Here is a 13,335-nt window from a genome sequence, read left to right as displayed (position 1 = left end):
AGGAAATTGGAAAACAGGGGGCTAAATGGGGAATAATGGGTGGTTTGTATGGGGTATGGAGGAGAGAAGGGGAGAGAGGGAACACTTTGGTGAAGCAGGGGAGGGAGATGCCCCCTGCTGAGAGGAAGCCGCAGGGGTCCGATAAGGACTCTTTGTCCTGGAATGATTGAGCTGAAGTTCAGCTCCCTCTATGACCAGAAAGATAGTCCACTTATCTGACTGCGTATTCTAATAATATAAAGTTTAATAACTAGTTGGGATTGGAGTTTTTCCTTAGTTTCAGAGTATAGGGCCAGGCCCTAGAGGCTGGCGAGGGTTTGTCCCACTCCCGTCTATTCTCGTCGTTCTAATTCAGAATCTTAGCAGTACACAGAAAGCAAACAAGAACAAATCTAACCTTTAGAAGCCTGTGTCTTTGGGCTGAACCAAGAAGAGCATGCCACTCCAGACTGGGCTGAACAAGCTCCTCTCTCCTCCAACACCAGGACACAAGACCCACACAGCAGCAAGGAAGTGCTAGACACAAGACCCAACTGCCACTCCCAGTTGGCCCCTTTCCCCACAAACTGTTAGTCTTGTTTCCTTTCCACACAAGAGAACAATTTGTAAAACAACATTATAAAAGAAATTGTGAAAGAAAAAAGAGGAGAAATGCAAATAAAAACAACTCAGGTGCCATCTCACACCTATTAGACAGATTAAGACTACAAAAAAGGAAAATCATAAATATTGAAGGGGATGAGGGAAATTGGGACATGACTGGTGAAGTTGTGAATTGATCCAACCATTCTAGAAAGTAATTTGGAGCTATACTCAAAGTGCTATAAAACAATGCATACTAGGTCTGTATCCTGAAGAGATTATAAAAGGGGGAAGACCCTATTTGTATGAAAAATATTTATAACAGCTCTTTCAATGGTGACAAAGAATTGGAAATTCCAAACAAAAATTGGAAATTGATGGGGGGAGGATGGGAGATGACTCAACAAGTTGTGGTGTCTGGTTGTGATGGAATACTATTATGCTATAAGAAAATGATGAGAAGGATGCCTTCAGAAAAGCCTGAAAAGACTTATGTCAACTGATGCAGGGTGAAGTGAATAGGACCAGGAAAACATTGTACATAGTAACAGCAATATTATACAATGAACAATTGTGAATGACTTTGCTATCCTTAGCAGTACACAGTCCCCAAGGACCCATGATGAAAAATACCATCTGTTTCCATAGAAAGAACTGATGAAGTCTGAATGCAATGATGTCTTATATTTAACTTTCTTCATTTTTTGAGTTCTCTTCCACAAAATGACTAATATTTTAAAATGTTTTACATTTTGCACATATAAAATCTATATCAGATTGCTTTTTGTTTCAGGAAGGGGGAGAGAGGAGAGGAGAGGAAGAGAATTTGACTCAAACTTTTTTAAGTTTAAAATTTTTTATATAATTGAAGAAAAAAGTAAAATGTTTTTGATATTATTTATCTATGCCTCAATGCCTGATAGCCTACTGAGTTCTTTGGGAGAGAAATGAAGGCAAAACTTACTTGAAATGGACTTAGAAGTTTAAAAGAAAAACTAACAGCAAATGGGCACCTAAGGTTAGCTTGGGAGTCAGCTAGGTGACTCAGTGGTTTGCGAGATAGACCCATAGATGAATAGTTCTAAATTCAAATCTGACCTCAAATACTTCTTACCTGTGTGACTCTGGACCAGTCACATAACTCCTAGCCTTACTGATCCTCTGCATTGGAAAATACACAGTACTGATTCTAAGACAGAAGGTAAGGGTTTTAAAAAAAGAGCAACCTGGCATCTACTGGTCAGTCTATCCTGTCACATGGTTTAATTTTCCAGATCAAAAATCTCTCAAGCACAGCTTTTATTTGTTTTTGTAGTTCAACACAAACAGCACTGACCTTTGATAAAATTATGAAGTAAGTGAAGTTTGTAACCAAGGTCCTCTTTCTTTTTCTATCTCTCCTCTCAATGGTTCTTCCCCTAAAGTTATCCACAGCCCCCTCTGCTCTTGTTAAGGTAAAAATTAGGGTTGTTGACTGAATATATTATTTTAGTGGCCTCTAGGGATTAAATTCAATCCTAATAAAATACACAAGTCAGTTTGGGATTTTTATGGTGGTTTAATTTCAATAGTAGGAAGAAATTAAGAAGAGAGAGAGGAAAAGGAATTGGACTGCTCTGGCAAGCCAGATAGGAGTTCAGAGACCTAGGCCACAGGGCTTTCTCAATCTAGCTTGGCTTCCAGCCACAAGGCCTCCTCCAAGATGAGGAGCCTCCTAGGAGGATAGCGTTTTAGGAGGTAAAAGGTAAAAAGGAATCACCCTAAACCACTCATCAAGAACCCTAAGAACACCACCACAAGCTCCCAATGCTGAAAGAGCTCAACATCTCCTCAGGAGTCCGGATAAAAGTGACATGAAATATATAGACCATTCTTTACATTACTTCCTGCATCTCACATGTAACAATGGTAGCTTGAGCTTGACTTAGGATAGCCCAGGGGGTCTGTCAGTTGTTCCTGATTTGTCACGTGCTAACACATGTCAGTCATAGGCCATCCTCCTCAACACTTAATCCTTAAGTAGGGGTGTATACATTCCTGGTTGCTAGAATTTCTAAAGACTAAGCAGGGTGGAGAAAATCTAAAATTCACATTCTTTAATCCTCTTCCTAATCACATAGGGAATCTGCCAGTTAGCCCTGAACCTTGAATAATCTCAACTTCAAGGTTCCTTCCCCTCAGGATTCATCTAGCTGAGATCTGTCCTTTGATCCCTTAAATTTGTCAAAAAAAAAATGGATCCACTTGGAAGACACCATTGGCAGAGAGGCCTTCTTTACACCAACAGGTTAATTAGTACCTTGGCAGTGATTTAATCTTTAAACTTCCCCATACTTGGTGTTCTCTTGCCTTTTATTTAGCACATTCCTGCCCTTTGTTCTTCCAATCCCCATAATTCAAAGCAAGTCTGGCATAGTCAACTTATTCTGAGATCCTCTCTACCACATCTTCCCTCTGTGACCATCATTCAGTATCATCTCCTCCTTTAAAGTTCCTTTCTTCCTACTATATTCTTTTGTCCTTATAGCATATATGTTCTCTGATGATACTTGTGCCAATTCTTATGCTCACATATAAGGATCAGCTCTTGCAACAAGGCTACATCTTTTGCTCAGATCCTAGAAGTACCCCCTGAACAGTGGTGGTGATTCTTTAATGCCATTAGTTCAAGTCCCCACCAGTATATTTCTACCCAAAATTAATTTAATCAGACAGGTTTAAATAACTTTGAGAAAGGGGTGTTTACTAAGATGATACAGTTGTCAAGGTTATAGAGTAAAAATAGTTGATACAAAACATCACCTCCCCTACAAATTAGTAACATACTCTCCTGAAAGTACATAGAGAGTTTAGGGAAAAGTGGTATATGCTTGTAATGAAATATTGTGCCATAAGAAATGACAAACAAGATGATAACCAAAAAATCTGGAAATACTAATATTAAGTGATGCAAAATGAAGTGAGCAGAACCAGGAGAATTTTGTACACAGTAACAAGAATAATATATGATGATCGTCTGTGAATTTAACTATTATCAATAAGCCAAAGATCCAGGACAATTCCAAAGTACTGAAGATAAAATGGATATCCACCACTATTGAAGAAATAAGTCTTCATGTACATTGAAACATAGCATTTTTAATTTTATTTCCTCCATGAATTTTTCTCTAGTATAAGTAATATGTGTCTTATTTCTCAACATGAGGAATAGGGAAACATGTATTATATGATGATATGTGTATAAACTGTATCATATTAACTGCCTTCTTGGGAAGAAGAAGAAGGAAGGAGGAATGGAAGAGAGTGAAAAAAAAGAATGAGACAGATTTTTGAACATAACTGATGTGAGAACTTGTTTCTCTTGGATAAATATATTATTATAATGTATTACATATTTATAATAAATCATATTATAATACTGTTATGTTATATGTAAAAAATAAATAAGTGCTAACAAAAAAAATAGGTTCAACATGTAACAAGGAGGCAATTCATGGTTCCTAATTTTGGGAAGTCTTTTCCTCCTTTCTGAGGGGTTCTCAAGAAGTTCCTCTTAAAGATAGTAAGGAAAAAGACATTGGGAAATGACTGAATAAATTGTGGTATCTATTGGAGATAGAATATTATTGTGCTGAAAGGAACAAAGAAATGGAGGGATTCCATGTTAACTGGAACAACCTCCAGGAAGTGATGCAGAGTGAAAGGAACAGAACCAGGAGAACATTGTACACAGAGACAGATACACTATGGCACAATCAAATGTAATGGACTTTTCTACTAGTAGCAATGCAATGGCACAGGACAATCCAAAGGAACTTAGGAGAAAGAATGCTATCCACATCCAGAGAAAGAACTGCAGAACCAGAAATACATTAGAAAAATATATAATCAACTACATAATGTGATATGGATGTGATTAAGGTTTTGATGTTAAAGAATCACTCTACTGCAAATATGAATAACATGGAAATAGATTTTGAACAATGATACATGTATAACCTAGTGGAATTGCTTGTTGGCTTTAGAAGGAGGGAGGAAAAAGTGGGAGGGGATCATGAATCATGTAACCATGGGAAAATATTCTAAATAAAAATTAAACCAAAAAAAATTTCCTCTTAAACATGATGTAGTTTCTTGGCTGATCTCCTTGTGGTGTCATAAGTCTATGTCCCGACTTCCGGTTAAGATGGCGGCTTAGAGAAAGCTAAAGCTCAGATCTCCGGAAAACCCTTCCCGACCGATCTCAAACTATAAGCTCCCAAGGCGCCGAAATTCAAAACGATCAACAGCACAGACCCTGGGAACCCTCCTCCTGGACCTGGACCCGGTTCAAAAGGTACGGCTCCCCTCAAAAGCCAGAACCCGAGATCACTCGGACCTCAGGGGTAGGAGCGCAGAGTCCAAGGCTCCCGGAAGCCGCAGCCCAGCCGGGCTCAGAGAGCAGAACCCTCAGGGCCTTCTACCCGAGTCCCAGTGAAAGTTACTGCCTGGGGCTTCCACTGCAGAGAGCTGGTCTAAACAACAGCAACCCTCAGGGCGGGCAAGACAGCCTCACGGGCTGGATCCTGCTATCCAAGTCTCAGTGAAAGTCCTTGCCCTCGGAGCTTGGGAAAGCTGCAGCCCATCCCCCCCGCAGGCCAACGAAACAGCCTCAGGGCCAGCGATTCTGAAGGCAACTTCCTGAAAGTGAGCCGGGGGGAGAGTGTGGCCTCGTGGTCCGACCCTTCCATTCCAGTTCCAGTGAGGCATATTCAGTTTAACCCAGGGAAAGCTCATAGAACCATCTGCCCAGGACTAAAGCCTCTGATCACCAGACAGAGATAAGAAAAGCTAATCCTCCACATTCAGAGATGACAAACTCCACAGAAGCACAGAAGCCCCAAAATACCAAGAAAAATAAGAAGAAAGGGGCGACTTTGGACACATTCTATGGAGCCAAAATACAAAATACAGAGCAGATAGAAGAAGATATACAAGAAAATTCTCCAAAATCTTCCAAAGGAAATAGAAACTCTCCACAAACCCATGAAGAATTTGAATCAGAAATGACCAAAAAGATGGAAGCCCTCTGGGAGGAAAAGTGGGAAATAATGCAAAAGAAATTCATGCATCTACAAAACCAGTTTGACCAAACTGTAAAAGAAAACCAGGCTTTAAAGCAAGAACTAATAAAGCAAAGCCAAAACACCAAGAAATTAGAAGAGAACATAAAATATCTCACCGACAAGGTGATAGATCTGGAAAATAGAGGGAGAAGAGAAAATTTAAGAATAATTGGACTCCCAGAAAAGCCAGAAATAAACACCAAACTGGACATGGTGATACAAGATATAATCAAAGAAAATTGCCCAGAGATTCTAGAACAAGGGGGCAATACATCCACTGACAGAGCTCACAGAACACCTTCTACACTAAACCCCCAAAAGACAACTCCCAGGAATGTAATTGCCAAATTCCAAAGCTATCAAACAAAAGAAAAAATCCTACAGGAAGCCAGAAAAAGACAATTTAGATATAAAGGAATACCAATCAGGGTCACACAAGACCTTGCAAGTTCTACTCTGAATGATCGTAAGGCATGGAACATGATCTTCAGAAAGGCAAGAGAGCTGGGTCTCCAACCAAGAATCAGCTACCCAGCAAAACTGACTATATACTTCCAAGGGAAAGTATGGGCATTCAACAAAATAGAAGACTTCCAACTTTTTGCAAAGAAAAGACCAGAGCTCTGTGGAAAGTTTGATACCGAAAATCGAAGAGCAAGGAATACCTGAAAAGGTAAATATTAAGGAAAGGGGAAAAATGTTATCTTCTTCTTTTACTCAAACTCTCTTCTATAAGGACTACATTTATATCAATCTATGTATACTAACATATGGGGAAAATGTAATGTATAAATAGGGGGTAAAGAAAGACCAAATAGAATAATGGTTCTCACACAAAGATTCACATGGGAAGGGGAGGGGAAGAAAACTCCTATAAGAAGGAGAGGAAGAGAGGGGGGGGGGGGTTACTTAAACCTCAATCTCCAGGGCCTGATGGATTCACCTGTGAATTCTATCAAACATTCAGAGAACAGTTAACCCCAATACTATACAAACTATTTGACATAATAAGCAAAGAGGGAGTTCTACCAAACTCCTTTTACAACACAAACATGGTACTGATTCCAAAACCAGGCAGGTCAAAAACAGAGAAAGAAAACTATAGGCCAATCTCCCTAATGAATATAGATGCAAAAATCTTAAATAGGATACTAGCAAAAAGACTCCAGCAAGTGATCAGAAGGATCATTCACCATGATCAAGTAGGATTCATACCAGGGATGCAGGGCTGGTTCAACATTAGGAAAACCATCCACATAATTGACCACATCAACAAGCAAACTAGCAAGAACCACATGATTATCTCAATAGATGCAGAAAAAGCCTTTGATAAAATACAACACCCATTCCTATTAAAAACACTAGAAAGCATAGGAATAGAAGGGTCATTCCTAAAAATAATAAACAGTATATATCTAAAACCAACAGCTAATATCATCTGCAATGGGGATAAACTAGATGCATTCCCAATAAGATCAGGAGTGAAACAAGGATGCCCATTATCACCCCTACTATTTGACATTGTACTAGAAACACTAGCAGTAGCAATTAGAGAAGATAAAGAAATTGAAGGCATCAAAATAGGCAAGGAGGAGACCAAGTTATCACTCTTTGCGGATGACATGATGGTCTACTTAAAGAATCCTAGAGATTCAACCAAAAAGCTAATTGAAATAATCAACAACTTTAGCAAAGTTGCAGGATACAAAATAAACCCACATAAATCATCAGCTTTTCTATATATCTCCAACACAGCTCAGCAGCAAGAATTAGAAAGAGAAATACCATTCAAAATCACCTTAGACAAAATAAAATACTTAGGAATCTATCTCCCAAGACAAACACAGGAACTATATGAACACAACTACAAAACACTCGCCACACAACTAAAAGTAGACCTGAACAAATGGAAAAACATTAACTGCTCATGGATAGGACGAGCCAATATAATAAAAATGACCATCCTACCCAAACTTATTTATCTATTTAGTGCCATACCCATTGAACTACCAAAATACTTCTTCACTGATTTAGAAAAAACCATAACAAAGTTCATTTGGAAGAACAAAAGATCAAGGATATCCAGGGAAATAATGAAAAAAAACACATACGATGGGGGCCTTGCAGTCCCTGACCTAAAACTATATTACAAAGCAGCAGTCATCAAAACAATTTGGTACTGGCTAAGAAACAGAAAGGAAGATCAGTGGAATAGACTGGGGGAAAGCGACCTCAGCAAGACAGTATACGATAAACCCAAAGATCCCAGCTTTTGGGACAAAAATCCACTATTCGATAAAAACTGCTGGGAAAATTGGAAGACAGTGTGGGAGAGACTAGGAATAGATCAACACCTCACACCCTACACCAAGATAAATTCAAAATGGGTGAGTGACTTAAACATAAAGAAGGAAACCATAAGTAAATTGGGTAAACACAGAATAGTATACATGTCAGACCTTTGGGAGGGGAAAGGCTTTAAAACCAAGCAAGATATAGAAAGAATCACAAAATGTAAAATAAATAATTTTGACTACATCAAGCTAAAAAGCTTTTGTACAAACAAAACCAATATAACTAAAATCAGAAGGGAAACAACAAATTGGGAGAAAATCTTCATAGAAACCTCTGACAAAGGTTTAATTACTCATATTTATAATGAGCTAAATCAATTGTACAAAAAATCAAGCCATTCTCCAATTGATAAATGGGCAAGGGACATGGATAGGCAGTTCTCAGATAAAGAAATCAAAACTATTAACAAGCACATGAAGAAGTGCTCTACATCTCTTATAATCAGAGAGATGCAAATCAAAACAACTCTGAGGTATCACCTCACACCTAGCAGATTGGCTAACATTACAGCAAAGGAAAGTAATGAATGCTGGAGGGGATGTGGCAAAGTAGGGACATTAATTCATTGCTGGTGGAGTTGTGAACTGATCCAACCATTCTGGAGGGCAATTTGGAACTAGGCCCAAAGGGTGACAAAAGAATATCTACCCTTTGACCCAGCCATAGCACTGCTGGGTCTGTACCCCAAAGAGATAATGGACAAAAAGACTTGTACAAAAATATTCATAGCTGCGCTCTTTGTGGTGGCCCAAAACTGGAAAACGAGGGGATGCCCATCAATTGGGGAATGGCTGAACAAACTGTGGTATATGTTGGTGATGGAATACTATTGTGCTAAAAGGAATAATAAAGTGGAGAAGTTCCATGGAGACTGGAACAACCTCCAGGAAGTGATGCAGAGCGAGAGGAGCAGAACCAGGAGAACATTGTACACAGAGACTAATACACTGTGGTATAATCGAACGTAATGGACTTCTCCATTAGTGGCGGTGTAATGTCCCTGAACAACTTGCAGGGATCCAGGAGAAAAAAACACCATTCATAAGCAAAGGATAAACTATGGGAGTGGAAACACCAAGGAAAAGCAACTGCCTGAATACAGAGGTTGAGGGGACATGACAGAGGACAGACTCTAAATGAACACTCTAGTGCAAATACTATCAACAAAGCAATGGGTTCAAATCAAGAAAACATCTAATGCCCAGTGGACTTACGCGTCGGCTATGGGGGGTGGGGGGGAGGAAAAGAAAATGATCTTTAACGAATAATGCTTGGAAATGATCAAATAAAATATATTAAAAAAAAAAAAAAACATAAATCTATGTCCCATCTGGTCCTAGTTACCAATGCAGATACTGCTGTCAGCTTCTCTAGGAATGCTGCTAGGGCCATGCTGGCAAACCTATGGCACATGTGCCAGAGGGGGCACTCAGAGCCCTCTCTGTGGGCATGCATGTCATCACCCTGACCCAGCACCCCAGCAAACCCAGAGTTTGCCAGAGTTCATTACTAGAAAGCCAGAGGGATGCAGGGTCAGTCTGCTCCCCTCCTCCTTTCCATGCATGCCTAAGGATATTTCTCATATCTCTCTAAAAAGTTCACCAACACTGCCTTGAGTATCAATGAGATGAGCAGTCCAACATCCTTCAGATCCTTTGAAGCTTGCAAGATACTCCTCTGATCAAAGAGGATATACAGTAGACCCAAAGGCTGAATTTAAGACCTTCCCACCACCCCACCACTAGGCAGTTCTAGTTTATCTAGAATACCACAATTGCTCAAATGGAATAACAAGTGAGTTATTGGGGTTCTAACTAGTGCGTATAGCAATCTTCACTCTGCATAGCATAGTGAGGAAAATTAGGAATTAAGATTTTTATTAATTTCTAATTAATTCCTATCACATTCCCCACAGTGATAATTACAAGACCCTTCAACTCCGCTAAAGCTTCCAGTGCTTCTCCAACCTCTAACTCTTAGCAAATGATCTTGACAATAAGATTAATACTGTATGTTACCAAAATTAAAAGGAAAGCAACACCTGGGAAAACATTTTCATAACAAAATTCTCTGACAAAGATTTAATTTCCCAAATATATAAGGAACTAAGTCAAATTTACAAAAAATCAAGCCATTCCCCAATCGACACTCAAGGGACATGAATAGGCAGTTTTCACAGGATCAAATCAAAATTATCAATAAGCACATGAAAAAGTGTTATAAATCTCTCATAATTAGAGAAATGCAAATCAAAATAACTCTGAGGTGCTACCTCATACCTAGCAGATTAGCCAATATGACAGACAGCAAAGGAAAATAATAAATGTTGGAGAGGTTGTGGAGAGGTTGTGGCAAAATTGGGACGTTAATGCACTGCTGGTGGAGATGTGAATTGATCCAACCATTCTGGAAGGCGATTTGGAATTATGCCCAAAGAGCCTTAAAAGACTGCCTGCCCTTTGATCCAGACATACCTTTGCTGGGTTTGTACCCCAAAGAGATCATAAGGAAAAATAATTGCACAAAAGTATTTATTGCTGCACTCTTTGTGGTGGCAAAAAATTGGAAAATGAGAGGATGCCCTTCAATTGGGGGAATGGCTGAACAAATTGTGGTATATGTTGGTGATGGAATACTATTGTGCTCAAAGGAATAATGAACTAAGAATTCCATGTGAACTGAATGACCTCCAGGAAGTGATGTAGAGTGAGAGGAGCAGAGCCAGGAGAACAATGTACACAGAGACTGATACACTGTGGTACAATCGAATGTAATGGACTTCCATACTAGCAGCAATGCAGTGATCCAGAACAATCCAGAGGAAGTTCTGAGAAAGAACACTATCCACATCCAGAGGAAGAACTGTGGAAGCAGAAATGCAGAAGAAAAACATATGATTGATTATGTGGATCAATGGATATATATGACTGAGATTTTGGCTTTAGAAAAACACTATTATAATTATAAATAATATGGAAATGGGTTTTTAACAATGGCATATGTATAACCTAGTGGAATTGCGAGTCAGTTCTGGGAGGGGGGAGGGAAAAGGGGTGGGCAAGAACATGAATCTTGTAACCATGGGAAAATATTCTAAACAAATGTTTAAAAAAAAGAAAATTATAAACATAATTAGTTTTTTTAATGACAGAAACAAGAATCATGTGATTACTTCAACAGGCACTGAAAAAAGCTTTTGAAGAAATAGTACATTTCTATTATTTTAAAAATTAGAAAACAAGGGGGCAGCTGGGTAGTTCAGTGGATTGAGAGCCAGGGCTAGAGACCGGAGGTCCTAGTTTCAAATCCGGCCTCAGACACTTCCCACCTATGTGACCCTGGGCAAGTCACTTAACCCCCATTGCCTAGCCCTTACCACCCTTCTGCCTTGGAACCAATAAACAGTATTGATTCCAAGATGGAATGTAAGGGTTTTTAAAAAAAATTGGAAAGGGGAAAAAATGCTAAGACTGTATGTTGTAGGTTCCCTTGCCCTCACCTATTCTATACCTTAAAAGCTCTCTACTTATTTATCTACCCTCTCCTCTTTTGCTCTAGTCTCAGAGAATAAAATGGTCTACTGCTAAATAAAATGCAAATGAAATAAAATAAAAATAAACCAATGCCAAAATAAAATACAAGAATAAAGGGAATGGGAGATTTGGGGCATGTGGTTGGCACCAGAGGTTCTGCATCCGGGAAGCACTTAATCTTCTTTGCATTTTTGTTGTGTCCAGTAAACCTTGTGGCCATAGTGAATTGAATGTAAGTATCCGCATAATAAAAGGAGGTCATTAGTCTATAAGAGGAGAATCAGAGAGCGGGAGAAGCAGAGCCACAGATTTTATAACTTAATAATACTGAATATTTCATTTTTCATTATGTAGCTTAAATCAAAAGCAAATCATCGCCACCTCCTGAAATCCAGCAGTCATGGCAAGAGGACCGTGTTTGTGAGCCAAGAGCCCTCTGGCGGTCAGTTGGAGATACCACAATTTTTTAGAAAATCTAAGGGCCGTTGGATGTTGCAATAGAGCTCTGGACATGGAATCCGGAAGACTCATCTTCCTACATTCAGATCTGACCTCAGATACTTACAGCTTACTAGCTGGAGAAAGCAATGGCAAGCCATTCCAGTGTCTCTGCCAAGAAGACTCCAAATGAGGTTATGAAGAGTTGGACGGCACTGAAAAATGACCGAGTAATAACAAGCAGAGCAGCCTGAGAGGACCAGGTGGCCAGGAACTTGATCACGTCACCACCTAGTGGTCATCTCAGAAATTGCACTCCCTCTCTGGATAATGAATATACTGTATAGTGCCACCCCATTTTCCTGGAGATTTAAGGAAAGCAGTGCACACTGACTAGGCAGCTTTAACTTCTTTAATATCCTTATATCACATAATCTTGGATCTCATGAGCATTTATTTTATATCTACTAGGTGTCAGACACTGGAAACAGAAAGACAGAAATTCAGCAGTTCCAGCCTTCAAAGATTTTCTTTCCTAATAGAGAATAAGCAATTCATACACTGACATATACAATAAATACAATATAATTTCCACAAGGAGCACTATTAATTAGGGATATCAAGAAAGACTTCTCCTGTAGAATGTAGCACCTAAGAAATGCAGAAGAAAACATGATTTATCACTTGTTTACATGGGTATCTGATTGGGGGTTTGGGTTTTGTAAGATTATTCTCTTACAAAAATGAATAATATGGAAAAAGGTTTTGAATGATTATACATGTATAGCCCAGTGGAATTGCTTGTCAGTTCCCAGAGAGGGAAAGGAAGAATGGAAGGAGACAACATGAATATTGTAAATTTGAAAAACATATGTGTAAATTTGTTACTGGAATAAAATAAAGATAAAAATCAAGGTGGTGACTGTCAAAGTAGAGAAAAGAGGATCTAGAATCAAAAAACACTTGGCAACCGATTGGCTATGCCAGCTGAGGGAGAGGAAGATTCTGAGGTTATGCGCCTAGAAGACGAGAAAGATGGTAGTACCATTGATGGAAATAGTGGTTAGAGAAAGGAGTGGGGTTTGAAAGTACAGTAATGAGTTTTGTTTTGGAAATGTTGAACTTGAAATGACTATGAGATATCCAGGTAGAAATGTCCAATAAACAGGGATGTTGGGATGTGGGTTGAGGAGTTAGATAAGAGTTGAATATGTATATTTAAGACCTCTCTATTCCCATATTGATATGGATATCATTCATTGTTAGGTGGAGGACAGGCTTTTTTCTCTGCCCTTGTCTGGTTTGTTATCAATCCCCCTCCA

At 39.0% G+C, this 13,335-nt stretch overlaps 1 protein-coding gene across 1 annotated transcript in view; it reads right to left on the bottom strand.

Moving 5' to 3' along the window:
* MOCOS (molybdenum cofactor sulfurase) overlaps positions 1–12,272 on the bottom strand; it is a 120,732-nt gene extending 108,460 nt beyond the window's left edge. Inside the window, exon 1 of the mRNA XM_056824359.1 lies at positions 12,141–12,272. The gene's annotated coding sequence lies outside the window, so the exon portion shown is untranslated. The remainder of the gene's footprint in view (positions 1–12,140) is intronic.
* Positions 12,273–13,335: the final 1,063 nt, after the last annotated feature.

Source organism: Monodelphis domestica, chromosome 3 (assembly GCF_027887165.1).
Source record: "Monodelphis domestica isolate mMonDom1 chromosome 3, mMonDom1.pri, whole genome shotgun sequence".
Taxonomy (NCBI): domain Eukaryota; kingdom Metazoa; phylum Chordata; class Mammalia; order Didelphimorphia; family Didelphidae; genus Monodelphis; species Monodelphis domestica.
This window is presented reverse-complemented; position numbering and strand designations above follow the sequence as displayed.